Below are 10,000 nucleotides of genomic sequence, written 5' to 3'. Positions count from 1 at the left end.
GGTACATCACACCGTTAGAATGGGTTACTGAGGTACATCACACCGTTAGAATGGTTTACTGAGGTACATCACACCGTTAGAATGGTTTTAGAATGGTTTACTGAGGTACATCACACCGTTAGAATGGTTTACTGAGGTACATCACACCGTTAGAATGGGTTACTGAGGTACATCACACCGTTAGAATGGTTTACTGAGGTACATCACACCGTTAGAATGGTTTACTGAGGTACATCACACCGTTAGAATGGTTTACTGAGGTACATCACGTTAGAATGGGTTACTGAGGTACATCACACCGTTAGAATGGGTTACTGAGGGTAAATACACACCGTTAGAATGGTTTACTGAGGTACATCACACCGTTAGAATGGGTTACTGAGGTACATCACACCGTTAGAATGGGTTACTGAGGTACATCACACCGTTAGAATGGGTTACTGAGGTACATCACACCGTTAGAATGGTTTACTGAGGTACATCACACCGTTAGAATGGGTTACTGAGGTACATCACACCGTTAGAATGGGTTACTGAGGTACATCACACCGTTAGAATGGTTTACTGAGGTACATCACACCGTTAGAATGGGTTACTGAGGTACATCACACCGTTAGAATGGGTTACTGAGGTACATCACACCGTTAGAATGGTTTACTGAGGTACATCACACCGTTAGAATGGTTTACTGAGGTACATCACACCGTTAGAATGGTTTACTGAGGTACATCACACCGTTAGAATGGGTTACTGAGGTACATCACACCGTTAGAATGGTTTACTGAGGTACATCACACCGTTAGAATGGTTTACTGAGGTACATCACACCGTTAGAATGGTTTACTGAGGTACATCACACCGTTAGAATGGTTTACTGAGGTACATCACACCGTTAGAATGGGTTACTGAGGTACATCACACCGTTAGAATGGGTTACTGAGGTACATCACACCGTTAGAATGGGTACATACTGAGGTTTACATCACAGCGTTAGAATGGGTTACTGAGGTACATCACACCGTTAGAATGGGTTACTGAGGTACATCACACCGTTAGAATGGTTTACTGAGGTACATCACACTGTTAGAATGGGTTACTGAGGTAAATCACACCGTTAGAATGGTTTACTGAGGTACATCACACCGTTAGAAATGGGTTACTAGAATGGTTTACTGAGGTAAATCACACCGTTAGAATGGTTTACTAGAATGGTACATCACACCGTTAGAATGGTTTACTGAGGTACATCACACCGTTAGAATGGTTTACTGAGGTACATCGTTAGAATGGGTTACACCGTTAGAATGGGTTACTGAGGTACATCACACCGTTAGAATGGTTTACTGAGGTACATCACACTGTTAGAATGGGTTACTGAGGTACATCACACCGTTAGAATGGGTTACTGAGGTACATCACACCGTTAGAATGGTTTAGAATGGTTACTTTTTTAGAATGGGTTTTTTTTTATTGGGTTACTGAGGTCATCACACCGTTAGAATGGTTATTTAACCAGGTAGGTAAATCACAGTTAGAATGGAACTGAGTTAAATCACCGTTTGGTTTACTGCGACCGTTAGAATGGCCAAGATCAACCGTTAGAATAGCAGTGTTTGAGGTACATCACAAGAAGAGTCACACCGTTATGGTTTACACACACTGTTAGAATGGAGTAAATCACACCGTTAGAATGGTTTAACAATTAGCACCGTTAGAATGGGTTCAGGTAATCACAGTTAGAAAAAATGGGAATGGTTTACTGATATCACACCGTTAGAATGTTAAAAGGCATGAGGAGGTAGGCGAATAATAGAATGGGTTACTGCAGATCACACCGTTAGAATGGTTTAGTGATAAATGATCAGAATGGTTACTGAGGTACATCACATGTACATCAGGTAGAATGGATACTGGTACATCAAAAGAAGCAGAATCACAGTTAAATAACCGTTAGAATGGGTTACTGAAAATGGTTTATAAAATCACAGTATGTTACTGAGGGAATGGTTTACTGAGGTACATCACACCGTTAGAATGGTTTACTGAGGTACATCACACCGTTAGAATGGTTTACTGAGGTACATCACACCGTTAGAATGGTTTACTGAGGTACATCACACCGTTAGAATGGTTTACTGAGGTACATCACACCGTTAGAATGGGTTACTGAGGTACATCACACCGTTAGAATGGGTTACTGAGGTACATCACACCGTTAGAATGGTTTACTGAGGTACATCACACCGTTAGAATGGGTTACTGAGGTACATCACACCGTTAGAATGGTTTACTGAGGTACATCACACCGTTAGAATGGTTTACTGAGGTAAATCACACCGTTAGAATGGGTTACTGAGGTACATCACACCGTTAGAATGGTTTACTGAGGTACATCACACCGTTAGAATGGTTTACTGAGGTACATCACACCGTTAGAATGGTTTACTGAGGTACATCACACCGTTAGAATGGTTTACTGAGGTACATCACACCGTTAGAATGGTTTACTTACATCACACCGTTAGAATGGGTTACTGGTACATACGTTAGAATGGTTTACTGAGGTACATCACACCGTTAGAATGGGTTACTGAGGTACATCACACTGGTTAGAATGGGTTACTGAGGTACATCACACCGTTAGAATGGGTTACTGACATAAATCACACCGTTAGAATGGTTTACTGAGGTACATCACACCGTTAGAATGGTTTACTGAGGTAAATCACACCGTTAGAATGGGTTACTGAGGTACATCACACCGTTAGAATGGTTTACTGAGGTACATCACACCGTTAGAATGGGTTACTGAGGTACATCACACCGTTAGAATGGTTTACTGAGGTACATCACACCGTTAGAATGGGTTACTGAGGTAAATCACACCGTTAGAATGGGTTACTGACATAAATCACACCGTTAGAATGGTTTACTGAGGTACATCACACTGTTAGAATGGGTTACTGAGGTAAATCACACCGTTAGAATGGGTTACTGAGGTACATCACACCGTTAGAATGGTTTACTGACATAAATCACACCGTTAGAATGGTTTACTGAGGTACATCACACCGTTAGAATGGTTTACTGAGGTACATCACACCGTTAGAATGGTTTACTGAGGTACATCACACCGTTAGAATGGTTTACTGAGGTAAATCACACCGTTAGAATGGGTTACTGAGGTACATCACACCGTTAGAATGGTTTACTGAGGTACATCACACTGTTAGAATGGGTTACTGAGGTACATCACACCGTTAGAATGGGTTACTGAGGTACATCACACCGTTAGAATGGTTTACTGAGGTACATCACACCGTTAGAATGGTTTACTGAGGTACATCACACCATTAGAATGGGTTACTGAGGTACATCACACCGTTAGAATGGGTTACTGAGGTACATCACACCGTTAGAATGGGTTACTGAGGTACATCACACCATTAGAATGGGTTACTGAGGTACATCACACCGTTAGAACGGTAGAACCGCTGCCTCGTTAAAGTAGACGCTGACAGAACAGGACAAACCAGGTTTTACGTGACAACATATTTACTCAATCTTACCGTTGGGCTTGAGTAAAATGCCAAGAGGGGTCATCTTTGAAGAATCTGAAATCTAATATATATTTTCATTTGTTTAACACTTTTTTTGGTTACTATATGATTCCATATGTGTTATTTCATAGTAAAAATAAAGAAAGACCCTTGAATGAGTTGGTGTTCTAAAACTTTTGACTGGTACTGTATAGAAAACACACACGAGGAGGGTGACTAAACATTGTCCTTGTTTTTGAAAGAAAAGCACATTTGTTCATTAAAACATCAAATTGATCAGAAATACAGTGTAGATATTGTTAATGTTATAAATGACTATTGTAGCTGGAAACAGGTGATTTTTATGGAATATCTACATAGGCGTAGAGAGACCCATTATCAGCAACCATCACTCCTGTGTTCCAATGGCACGTTGTGTTAGCTAATCCAGGTTGATCAATTTAAAAGGCTAATTGAACATTAGAAAACCCTTTTGCAATTATGTTAGCACAGCTGAAAACTGTTGTCCTGATTAAAGAAGCAATTAAAACTGGCCTTCTTTAGACTAGTTGAGTATCTGGAGCATCAGCATTTGTGGGTTCGATTACAGGCACAAAATGTCCAGAAACAAATAACTTTCTTCTGAAACTCGTCAGTCTATTCTTGTTCTGGGAAATGAAGGCTACTCCATGCGAGAAATTGCCAAGAAACTGAAGATCTCGTACAACGCTGTGTACTACTCCCTTCACAGAACAGCACAAACTGGCCCTAACCAGAATAGAAAGAGGAGTGCGAGGCCCCGGTACAAAACTGATCAAGAGGACAAGTACATTAGAGTGTCTAATTTGATGCTAGAGAGGAGAAAATCTAAATGTCCTTTCCTTTCTTCTTCTCCTTTCTACCTCACTCCTTCCTCTACTCTCTTTTCCCCCCCTGTAATTTAATCAGTCCCTAGACCCACTGTCGAGGCCAAGGTTGGACATGCACACACACACACACACACACACACACACACACACACACACACACACACACACACACACACACACACACACACACACACACACACGTCACACACACTGTCCAGAGCCAGGCTTGATGGCAGAGGCACCAGGTGTCTGTGCTATGATGGATCACACACACACACACACACACACACACACACACACACACACACACACACACACACACACACACACACACACACACACACACACACACACACACACACACACACACAGGCTTTTGCAATAACAGATGAAGCAGACGAAGAACAGACCATCGTCTCCCTCCATCCTTCTGTCATCTTTTTGATCCTCTGTGGCCTCCACTTCTCCCCTCTTCTTCAACATTCTAGAACATCCTCCCAGTCCCTCAGTCTTCCAGAACATTGATCCTCTGTGGCCTCCACTTCTCCCCTCTTCTTCAACATTCTAGAACATCCTCCCAAAGTCCCTCCAGTCTTCCAGAACACCTCCATCCACTCCTCTATCCCTCCAAAGCTGACGTGTGTGTGTGTGTGTGTGTGTGTGTGTGTGTGTGTGTGTGTGTGTGTGTGTGTGTGTGTGTGTGTGTGTGTGTGTGTGTGTGTGTGTGTGTGTGTGTGTGTGTGTGTGTGTGTGTGTCTGTCTGTCTGTCTGTCTTAGTGTATGTGTTAGAGAGAAAGGAAAGTCTGCTCAACTATTCCAAAAATGGACTACAGCATAAATTTTCTCTTCTCTCTCTCTCTCTCTCTCTCTCTCTCTCTCTCTCTCTCTCTCTCTCTCTGTCTCTCTCTCTGTCTCTCTCTCTCTCTCTCTCTCTCTCTCGCTCTCTCTCTGTCTCTCTCTCTGTCTCTCTCTCTCGCTCTCTCTCTCGCTCTCTCTCTCTCTGTCTCTCTCTCTCGCTCTCTCTCTCGCTCTCTCTCAGAGCAGTTTTTTTCTCTCTCTTATCTCTTCATATTTTGAGTCTATGAGGTGATAGACCCTTCTTCTCAGTTGATTGACAGGTGCGATTGAGTGGGAGTCTATGAGGTGATAGACCCTTCTTCTCAGTTGATTGACAGGTGCGATTGAGTGGGAGTCTATGAGGTGATATACCCGCCTTCTCAGTTGATTGACAGGTGCGATTGAGTGGGAGTCTATGACGTGATAGACCCTTCTTCTCAGTTGATTGACAGGTGCGATTGAGTGGGAGTCTATGAGGTGATATACCCGCCTCCTCAGTTGATTGACAGGTGCGATTGAGTGGGAGTTTATGAGGTGATATACCCGCCTTCTCAGTTGATTGACAGGTGTGATTGATTGGGAGTCTATGAGGTGATAGACCCGCCTTCTCAGTTGATTGACAGGTGTGATTGATTGGGAGTCTACAGAGGGGTCGAGGTTAGCCTTCGAGCCCTGCAGGTGAATAGAAACTGCTCGTCAGTGCGGGAAACAGCTGGCAGGTAACGGACATTGTATTGTGAAGGGGTTCGATAAGATGGGTGGAGGGACGGGAGCTGTTTGACACGAGGGTGAGTAGAGACATCTGGATTGGAGGGCAATAAGTAAAAATAAAAATAAACTTTACTGAAAACAAGATATGCGCCACAGGAAAATGAGAAAGGAGGCAGGGGCGAGGGGGAGAAGGAGAGAGAAGGAGAGAGGGAGGGAGGGCGAGAGAAGGAGAGAGGGAGGGGAAGAAGGAGAGAGAAGGAGAGAGATGGAGAGGGGGAGAAGGAGAGAGAAGGAGAGAGGGGGAGAAGGAGAGAGAAGGAGAGAGGGAGGGAGGGGGAGAGGAGAGAGAAGGAGAGAGGGGGAGAAGGAGAGAGAAGGAGAGGGGGAGAAGGAGAGAGAAGGAGAGAGGGGAGAAGGAGAGAGAAGGAGAGAGGGGGAGAAGGAGAGAGGGAGGGAGGGGGAGAGAGAGAGAAGGAGAGAGGGGGAGAAGGAGAGAGAAGGAGAGAGGGAGGGGAAGAAGGAGAGAGATGGAGAGGGGGAGAAGGAGAGAGGAGAGAGATGAAGAGAGAGGGAGAAGGAGAGAGATGGAGATAGAGTGGGGAGAAGGAGAGAGATGGAGATAGAGTGGGGAGAAGGAGAGAGGGGGAGAGATGGAGAGAAGGAGAGAGGGGAGAGAAGGAGAGAGATGGAGATAGAGTGGGGAGAAGGAGAGAGGGAGGGGAGAGGAGAGAGGGAGGGGGAGAAGGAGAGAGGGAGGGGGAGGGAGAGATGGAGATAGAGTGGGGAGAAGGGAGAGATGGAGATAGAGTGGGGAGAAGGAGAGAGATGGAGATAGAGTGGGGAGAAGGAGAGAGATGGAGATAGAGTGGGGAGAAGGAGAGAGGGAGGGGAGAAGGAGAGAGATGGAGATAGAGTGGGGAGAAGGAGAGAGAGGGGGGAAGAGGGGCTGCAGCGAATGGAACTGACAGTTGGTTCGATGTACTGTTAGAAAACAGAACTGGTGTCAAGATCAACACGGAGATAGATACATAGATACATCCACGCACATCTATCTCTCCACGGCAACCACGTTAACACACTCCAACCGGCACCATGACAACCGCAGGCAGCAGCACACACACACCGCCACCGGAGCCCACGGCGCTGGCTCTGATCCAAACCGAGGAGACCGCACTGCTTACCAGCCACGGTAGTGCTCCCACCCTCGTCCTCCTCCTCCTCCTCCTCATCCTCCTCGTCCTCGTCCTCCTCGTCCTCCTCCTCCTCGTCCTCCTCCTCCTCGTCCTCCTCGTCCTCCTCCTCTTCGCCACATCAGTGTAGAGTTATTAACTGGTCTGTCTCCATGTTTTCAACTGTCAACAACAACCTGTAGCTTTGGCTAATACATCTGCATTGTTTCGTTTCTTAACGGTAAAGAAAATACTTTTTTTTTTAAACACCAGGAAAGAGACTGGTTTATTTTACCAACAGAAAAAGAGGGAGAACATAAGTAGGGGACATAAGTAGGGGACATAAGTAGGAACACAAGTAGGAACATAAGTAGGGGACATAAGTAGGGAACATAAGGAGGGGACATAAGTAGGGGATATAAGTAGGGAACATAAGTAGGTGGCATAAGTAGGGGACATAAGTAGGGAACATAAGGAGGGAACATAAGTAGGGAACATAAGTAGGGAACATAAGTAGGGGATATAAGTAGGGAACATAAGTAGGGGACATAAGTAGGGGACATAAGTAGGGAACATAAGTAGGGAATATAAGTAGGGAACATAAGTAGGGGACATAAGTAGGGGACATAAGTAGGGGACATAAGTAGGGAACATAAGTAGGGGACATAAGTAGGGAACATAAGTAGGGAACATAAGTAGGGGACATAAGTAGGGGACATAAGTAGGGGACATAAGGAGGGGACATAAGTAGGGGACATAAGTAGGGAACATAGGAACATAAGTAGGGAACATAAGTAGGGGACATAAGTAGGGGACATAAGTAGGGGACATAAGTAGGGAACATAAGTAGGGGACATAAGTAGGGGACATAAGTAGGGAACATAAGTAGGGAATATAAGTAGGGGACATAAGTAGGGAACATAAGGAGGGGACATAAGTAGGGAACATAAGGAGGGAACATAAGTAGGGAACATAAGGAGGGGACATAAGTAGGGAACATAAGGAGGGGACATAAGTAGGGGACATAAGTAGGGGACATAAGTAGGGAACATAAGGAGGGGACATAAGTAGGGGACATAAGTAGGGAACATAAGTAGGGGACATAAGTAGGGGACATAAGTAGGGGACATAAGTAGGGAACATAAGTAGGGAACATAAGTAGGGGACATAAGTAGGGGACATAAGTAGGGGACATAAGTAGGGAACATAAGTAGGGGACATAAGTAGGGAACATAAGTAGGGGACATAAGTAGGGAACATAAGTAGGGAACATAAGTAGGGAACATAAGGAGGGGACATAAGTAGGGGACATAAGTAGGGGATATAAGTAGGGAACATAAGTAGGGGACATAAGTAGGGGACATAAGTAGGGAACATAAGTAGGGAATATAAGTAGGGAACATAAGTAGGGGACATAAGTAGGGGACATAAGTAGGGGACATAAGTAGGGGACATAAGTAGGGGACATAAGTAGGGAACATAAGTAGGGAACATAAGTAGGGGACATAAGTAGGGAACATAAGTAGGGGACATAAGTAGGGGACATAAGTAGGGGACATAAGGAGGGGACATAAGTAGGGGACATAAGTAGGGGACATAAGTAGGGAACATAAGTAGGGAACATAAGTAGGGGACATAAGTAGGGAACATAAGTAGGGGACATAAGTAGGGGACATAAGTAGGGGACATAAGTAGGGAACATAAGTAGGGAACATAAGTAGGGGACATAAGTAGGGGACATAAGTAGGGGACATAAGTAGGGAACATAAGTAGGGGACATAAGTAGGGAACATAAGTAGGGGACATAAGTAGGGAACATAAGTAGGGAACATAAGTAGGGAACATAAGGAGGGGACATAAGTAGGGGATATAAGTAGGGAACATAAGTAGGGGACATAAGTAGGGGACATAAGTAGGGAACATAAGTAGGGAATATAAGTAGGGAACATAAGTAGGGAACATAAGTAGGGGACATAAGTAGGGGACATAAGTAGGGGACATAAGTAGGGGACATAAGTAGGGAACATAAGTAGGGGACATAAGTAGGGAACATAAGTAGGGAACATAAGTAGGGGACATAAGTAGGGGACATAAGTAGGGAACATAAGTAGGGAATATAAGTAGGGGACATAAGTAGGGGACATAAGTAGGGGACATAAGTAGGGGACATAAGTAGGGGACATAAGTAGGGGACATAAGTAGGGAACATAAGTAGGGAACATAAGTAGGGGACATAAGTAGGGAACATAAGTAGGGAACATAAGTAGGGGACATAAGTAGGGGACATAAGTAGGGGACATAAGTAGGGGACATAAGGAGGGGACATAAGTAGGGGACATAAGTAGGGAACATAAGTAGGGGACATAAGTAGGGGACATAAGTAGGGAACATAAGTAGGGAACATAAGTAGGGAACATAAGTAGGGAACATAAGTAGGGAACATAAGTAGGGGAGGGTTTTGAGGAGTGCGATGGGAACAGAATATAAGCCAGATGTGTGTGTGTGTGTGTGTGTGTGTGTGTGTGTGTGTGTGTGTGTGTGTGTGTGTGTGTGTGTGTGTGTGTGTGTGTGTGTGTGTGTGTGTGTTGCGCGTTTTAATGCTAGTGGTGTGTGTGTGTGTGTGTGTGTGTGTGTTGCGCGTTGTAATGCTAGTGGAGTGTGTGTGTGTGTGTGTGTGTTGCGCGTTTTAATGCTAGTGGAGTGTGTGTGTGTGAGAGAGATATATATAGAGAGAGAGAGAGAGAGGGCTCACCACTCTGGTCGACGCAGCATGGAAGCTGAACTGGAGTGTGGTGGACATCCGTGTTGTGAGGAGCACAGATTCCTACCTGGTGGCGATAGGATGACCTGAACCTGTGGAAATACGCACCTTTCC

General features: G+C 44.7%; 1 protein-coding gene across 1 annotated transcript in view; it reads left to right on the top strand.

Moving 5' to 3' along the window:
• The first annotated feature begins 9,908 nt into the window (after positions 1-9,908).
• The window catches only part of LOC127915540 (short transient receptor potential channel 5-like), a 138,578-nt gene continuing 138,486 nt past the window's right edge, over positions 9,909-10,000 (top strand). Inside the window, exon 1 of the mRNA XM_052495715.1 lies at positions 9,909-10,000. This exon is cut by the window's right edge and continues 92 nt beyond it. The gene's annotated coding sequence lies outside the window, so the exon portion shown is untranslated.

Source organism: Oncorhynchus keta, chromosome 35 (assembly GCF_023373465.1).
Source record: "Oncorhynchus keta strain PuntledgeMale-10-30-2019 chromosome 35, Oket_V2, whole genome shotgun sequence".
In the NCBI taxonomy this organism is placed as follows: domain Eukaryota; kingdom Metazoa; phylum Chordata; class Actinopteri; order Salmoniformes; family Salmonidae; genus Oncorhynchus; species Oncorhynchus keta.
This window is presented reverse-complemented; position numbering and strand designations above follow the sequence as displayed.